The sequence below is a fragment of the Nicotiana sylvestris genome, chromosome 9, assembly GCF_000393655.2.
Source record: "Nicotiana sylvestris chromosome 9, ASM39365v2, whole genome shotgun sequence".
Classification (NCBI taxonomy): Eukaryota; Viridiplantae; Streptophyta; class Magnoliopsida; order Solanales; family Solanaceae; genus Nicotiana; species Nicotiana sylvestris.
In genome coordinates, this window is record NC_091065.1 from 97,551,434 (window position 1) to 97,558,366 (window position 6,933).

Here is a 6,933-nt window from a genome sequence, read left to right on the forward strand (position 1 = left end):
AAGGTTGATTATGAGGTGCCGATTATTCTTGGAAGGCCTTTCATGTCTACGGGGAAGGCTCTTTGTGATGTTGAGGCCAGAGAACTTACTTTCCGGGTTGGTGATGAGAAAGTAGTTTTCTATATGTGTAAGTCCATGAGGCAACCCAATAGTAATGAGGTGTGCTTTTTTGTGGACTTGGTGACCGATGTTATTGTGGATGAAACAAGTGCGGTGATTAATGATGGTGATATGTTGGAGGCCGTCTTGCTCAACTTTGATGATGACGAGATGGATGGCTTCGCGGAATGTGTGAACTCTTTGAAAGGAATGGGGTCGTACACCTATGAACCCCGAAAATTGTCCTTGGATATTGAAAATAGGACAACTCCTCCAACAAAGCAATCAATTGAAGAGCCTCCTACCATGGAGTTGAAGCCATTGCCTCCACATCTTTGGTATGAATTTCTTGTCCCTTCTTCTACTTTACCGGTTATTCTTTCCTCTTGTTTGACTAACATGCAAGTAGATTCTATATTAGCGGTGCTACAAAAGAGGAAGAAGGCTATTGGATGGACATTAGCGAATATTCGGGGGATAAGCCCCGCATTTTGCATGCACAAGATTAACATGGAGGAAGGTGACCAACCATATATTGAACATCAAAGGAGACTCAATGAGGTTATACAAGAGGTTGTCAAAAAGAAAATCATCAAGTGGTTGGATGTCAGGGTTGTCTACCTCATCTCCGATAGTTCGTGGACTTCTCCGATTCAATGTGTCCCAAGAAGGGGGGCATGACGGTGGTCACCAATGACAAGAATGAGTTGATTCCTACAAGAACAGTGACCAGTTGGAAAGTGTATATGGACTATCGTAAGCTCAACAAAGTCACAAGGAAGAATCATTTTCTACTTTCCTTCCTAGATCAAATGCTTGATAGATTAGCCGATCGTGCTTTCTTTTGCTTCCTTGATGGGTATTCCGGCTACAACCAAATTCGTATTGCTCTAGAGGATCAAAAGAAAACAACATTTACATGTCTCTATGGTACTTTTGCCTTCAAGCGGATGCCATTTGGTTTGTGCAATGCACCGATGACATTTCAGAGGTGTATGATGGCTATTTTCACGGACATGGTGTAGGATTAACTTGAAGTTTTCATGGATGAATTCTCGGTGGTCGGGAATTATTTTGATAATTGTCTCGCAAACTTGGATAAAGTATTGGCAAGATGTGAAGAAAAATATTTGATGCTAAATTGGGAGAAATGTCATTTCATGGTCGAGGAAAGCATTGTCCTTGGCCACAAGATCTCAAAGAATGGAATTGAAGTTTACAAGGCAAATATTGAGGTGATTTCTAAACTTCCACCTCCAACTTTGGTAAAGGGCGTGTGGAGTTTCTTAGGTCACGTGGGGTTTACCGTCGCTACATCCAAGATTTTTCTAAAGTGGTGAACCTGTTGTGCAAGCTTCTCGAGAAGGATGCTAAGTTTAACTTCGATGAGGATTGCATAAGAGATTTTGAATTGCTAAAGTTCAAGTTGACTACTACTCCCATCATCACTGCTCTAAATTGGAGTATCCCTTTTGAACTCATATGCGATGTTAGTGATGTAGCAGTGAGGGCTCCTTTGGGGCAACACATCAACAAGATTTTTCATCTGGTCTACTATGCTAGTAAGACCATGAATAGTGCCCAAGTTAACTATATTGTTACGGAGAAAGAGCTCCTTGCCATTGTGTTTTCCATTGAGAAGTCTCGCCCATACTTAATGGGTGCAAAAGTGATTGTCAACACAGATCATGCTGCACTTCGTTATCTTATGAGCAAGAAAGATTCCAAAGCTCGGTTGATGAGATGAGTGCTTTTGTTGCAAGAGTTTGATATTGACATCCAAGATCGAAACGGGAGTGAAAATCAAGTGGCGGACCACTTGTCTCATTTGGAGGAGGAGGGGAGGTCAGATGATGGCCTTGAAATCAATGACTGCTTCCCCGATGAGCAACTCTTGGCCATTTCAATGAAAGAGGTGCCATAGTTCGCGGATCTAGCAAATTTCCTTGTGTGTGGCATCATCTCGTGTGAGTTCTCTTCAAACTAAAGGAAGAAGCTCAAATGGGATTGTCAAGATTATAATTGGGATGAACCATACCTTTTCTAGATTTTTACGGATGGGGTGATTAGAAGATGTGTACCGGAAGAAGAGCAAGGTAAAATTCCTGGGGCTTGTCACTCTTCGCCTTATGGCGGTCATCATGGTAGAGTGAGAACGACAACCAAAGTGATTAGTTATGGTTTCTATTGGCCCACTCTTTACAAGGATGCAAGTGATCTTGTGAAAAGATGTGATAAATGCCAAAGGGCCGATGGAATCTCAAAGAAAAATGAAATGCCCCTCACCACCATTTTGGAGATTGATGTCGCGACCCGTTTTCTCGCGAAAGCAGGTTTCGACATCGTGACAACTCCTTTTAGAATGGGAGATAGAGTGCTAATAGAAGAAGAGTTTCCACCTAACGATTTTTGAGGTTCGTTAGGGCACCTATTATGCAGATAACTCTGTTTGACTAGTCAACGCCACCAAAGATCGGGTAAAGGCTCAAATTACCTCAAAGAGAAGGTGTTAGGCACTCTTCGAGGTCCACAACTGTGGGTTCCGGCTGAACTTAAAATTATATGGATTATAATTAAGCTAAGTGATCAAATAAACAAAGGGAGTTTAAAGCTCAGTGAATTTTATTACAACATGATTAGTACAGATCTTAGTACTAATATAGGGATACAACTATTTAATTCTAATAGCAACATATAAGAAGGGGGAGGGGGGGGGTTCCTAAGTTTTTTCAGCCTAAAGGATCACCACGTGCAATATAAGTAATACTTCATGACTCCCTTAAGGTAGGGAGTTACTCATATTATTCAACGGTAACAGACTATCATCTTCTGTTACCCAATTACTATGTTAAAGTTGTTTACCTAAAAGCGCTCTAATTTAATTCTATGTCATGCTCTATGCGTTCATTACCTATCCCATACCTATGGTCCAGGAGGTATTGGACCTCTACTTGGTGGTTCTAGACCTTACTTACGATGCTCAGAAATGTTAAAACTAGGCGACATACAAAGCACTTATTGGACTTCAAATATGGGCAATTAAGAGCTCAAGTTGGCCTCCACACTTAAGCAACAAATGCACGCGAAACAAGTTTCAAGTTAGGCTATTTCAGAATTAAGAACCTTACACCCTATAGACACGATTTCTATGTGACTTTGAGTTAACACATACAAGCAGTTTTAGATGCAAAGTGCTGCTCATAGACAGGATTGTACAGTTGTCGCATATTGATTATTGAAATTGCAGATCTCTGATTATTAATCCTATAGATGTTGAGTCTAAGTGACTTACGCAGTAAAGATGGTGAAATCCATTGGGAGAAACCCAGAATTACTCATGCTTTTGATAGTGGCCTAAGTGAACTATAAACAGTATTGAGAGGTGCAACATTAACAATTATTAAGGCGAATAGTGTCATCCTATAGACAGGATCTCTAATGATTAGCACTTGGAACCGATTTTATTGTTATACTTTAACCTTATAGGCATGTTTTCTAGGTGAATAATGCGGTACAGTAGCAAATGAGATGATTAAAATCCTATAGACATGATTTCTAGGGGATATGCTCCAACGATGAAAATTGAAGGGAATTTCAATGATATTTATTTCCTATGGACATGTTTTCTAATAACATGTAGCAACAGGGATAACTGAAGCATTTGAGATCATGCTTTGCTAGTAGACAAGTAGTGTGAGTGTGTGCTTCTCTTAATGACATGATTTCTATAGTGTATATATAAATTAAACGGCATATATAATAAGTAAATCATTGAATCCTATAGGTATGTTTTCTACCATTGCACACAAATATCTGAATTTACCCATTCCCTGGTTTTACTAACACCCCAATTGTTCATTACAAAGTTATTACATGCCCAATAATGATTACAAATATTATACAAATAATGACAATAGGCCTACAACAAGCCTAAAAGAAATACCCACCACTGTATGGGCCTTCAACATAGCATACCCAAATTTCAAACAAGGAATCCTATTCATCAAGCACAAACCAGAATCCCTAGAAGAGCTCATACAACCATAAATTAACCACATTACCTGGGTATCACATCACTTGTACCTACCACCTTACATGTTCATTAGACAATAGGAAGAAGGAATTGAGTGGGTTAGTTCAGGTCGCAGTAGTATAGAAAGTGGCTAAAAGACCCCAAACCCAAGTATGCCAGAGTTCACAAGAGTCTCAAATGGACCCCGAGCAGTGTTCACACTAGGGAGGTCAGTAGCAAGAATCTTGGTGGCCTTGACTTTCAGCCGGCCTAGAATGATAGGTTCAGAATAGCATAGGTAACAAATGGGAGAGAATGGACAATGATTAAGGGACAGAAGTTGAGGAAATGCAATTATAGATTAAAGTAGGCATAGCAAAGTTGAGCATACAGAGCAGCTAATCAAACATGTCATAGGACTTAGAAGGAGGTTCATCAGGATTTCAACACTTAGAAAAGTAACACATAAATAGCCATATATTGAAAGAGTTAGGGGAGAAACAAGTTTGCAAGATTGAAAGAAGTTATAACACACAGGTGCATAATACCAACAAGTTTAAGTAAGGCACTAACTTAGAGATTTGAAGCCTGAAGGTCTTAATTATTCCAAGTATACATCCTAGTGTCATAAGACAGACATGTTAACTCTCATCAGGAATCAATACAATATTTAGACATGATAGGGGAACACACATTGTGACAAGTCAAGTAATCACTGAAGGAATAGGGAATTAAGTGAGCCAAAGACATGCTGGGGGACATATCAACAGGGAAGCAAGGTCACAGATTAGAACACATTACATATTCAAGGTAATCATTGCATAGATTCAGAACAGAGTGAAAATAAACTCATGTCAAATGGCAAACGTAGGCATTCAAGTATTGACCAGTAGAATAATTAACTAGGGAAGCCCTAAGTTATGCCAGGGAGTCATGAAACAAAACAGTTCAAACATGGCAGGGAAAACAAGTTGAGATAACTATTCTAAAATTTCAAACCATCATTAAAGGGGTATGAGATCAAGTGAGCATGCTGAGTGATACAATAGCAGAGAATCAAGTCATAGTTAACAATGAAGGTCTTAATACAATTTATTACAAATGTGAGGCCTTCATTACAGAGATTCGAGACAAAGTAGGTAAGCATATTCATGGACATTCAGACACCAATACACTGGCTAAATAAGCTTAGGAGGGTCAGATTATCCAAGTTAGACATGGACAATCTCAGAACTAGCAACATTAGGGGAAGTTAAATGCCAAAGAGACTTAAAACTAGTGTAAAGCTAACAAAGTTGTGCATAAAAGTAGCCCCCGAAACACATTAAACCATAGATTTTAGAAGTGAGAACACAAGCAAACCAGAGATACATAAAAATGAAATTGCAAAAGGTCAAGAGACTTACCAGTTAGACGGACAACAACAAAGAAAAAAAATTCCACAATAAGCCAGTATCTCAATGCGTCAAAGTTCCCAAGAGCTTCAACAGACTACGAGCAATGCTCGCACCAAGAGAAAGTTCGAATAATAGAATCTCAGTGGCCTTGGCTTTCAGTCGACAAAAAATGAAGTACAGAACAAGAGAATGGGGGAATCATAGAACAAAGCTCAAAATTTTAGTGAAAGTGTATCGATTAAGGTCTATCTCAAAGGGGAATGAGGAGGGGTTTATATAGTAGTAAAATTGGACGAATAAACAAGGAAACAAAGTAAATCAAACCTAAAATAAGGAAAGAAAGCATGCAAAATCAATTTAGATAAATTTAGGAGAGAAAAAGGGTAAACCCTAGTTCAAGAGGGAGAACATAAATCGACAAAGATCTCACTGAATCGGACTCACATAGCATGGTACTGAGTGTATATAGACGAAATAGTGCTCAAAATCAAAAGTTCAAGCCACTTAAGTCCGATCTCAGAAGATCTCATTTGCCAAACTTAGGCAAGCACCTAAGTAACATCACGAATGCATGACCAGTAGTGATAGTAGACCAACAAGGTAAGTGAATCAACGATTGATTCCATTTTAGAGCCGGATTTGGAGAGGTTAAGAGATACAACGGCTAGGGTTCATAGAAGAAGAGAGAAGGTTCGAGAGAGTGTAGAGGCGGTTGTAAAGAGACAACTAAGTCTCTAGGGTATATGTGGGGGGGGGGAGGTAATTAAACGTGGGGGTTAATCGTGGGTTGTTGATCTCTTAAGACCAACGACCATGATTTTAAAAGAAGGCAGGGCGGGTCTGAAACGAGTATCAACCGGGTTGGGTAGAAGGGTTGTTTAGTTTTGGACTCTGGGGTTATTAGGCTAAAATTTGGTCCCAAAAAAATTGGTTTAAAATTGGGCCAGCCTTTTAAACACACATAATTTATTAAAATAATTTATAAAAATACTTAGCAAACGAATAAAAATATTTTTTATGTAGTAAAATAATTTAAAATAATTCTTTAGCATTATAAAAAATATAAAATGCTATTTTGGCACAAATAACATAAATAAGGAGCATTTGTATATGAATATAGGCTATTATTGCAAAATTGTGCAAATAGCTTTAAAAATACTAATGTAATTATATAGAAATGAAGTGAAAATATTATGAGACATATATGAGGATACAAAATAGTAATTTTGGATGATTAAGTCATCACAAATAATTTAAAAGAATAATTACTAAATATTTATGCAATTTAAATACAAGAAAATCAATTTTAAAGCTCTAAAAAAACTATAGCAAATGCTTTTTATAGATTTGTAAACTAAATAATGATGCAAAATGATGTTTGAAAGTATTTATACTTATTTGAAAAATATGAGGGCAAAATTGGGT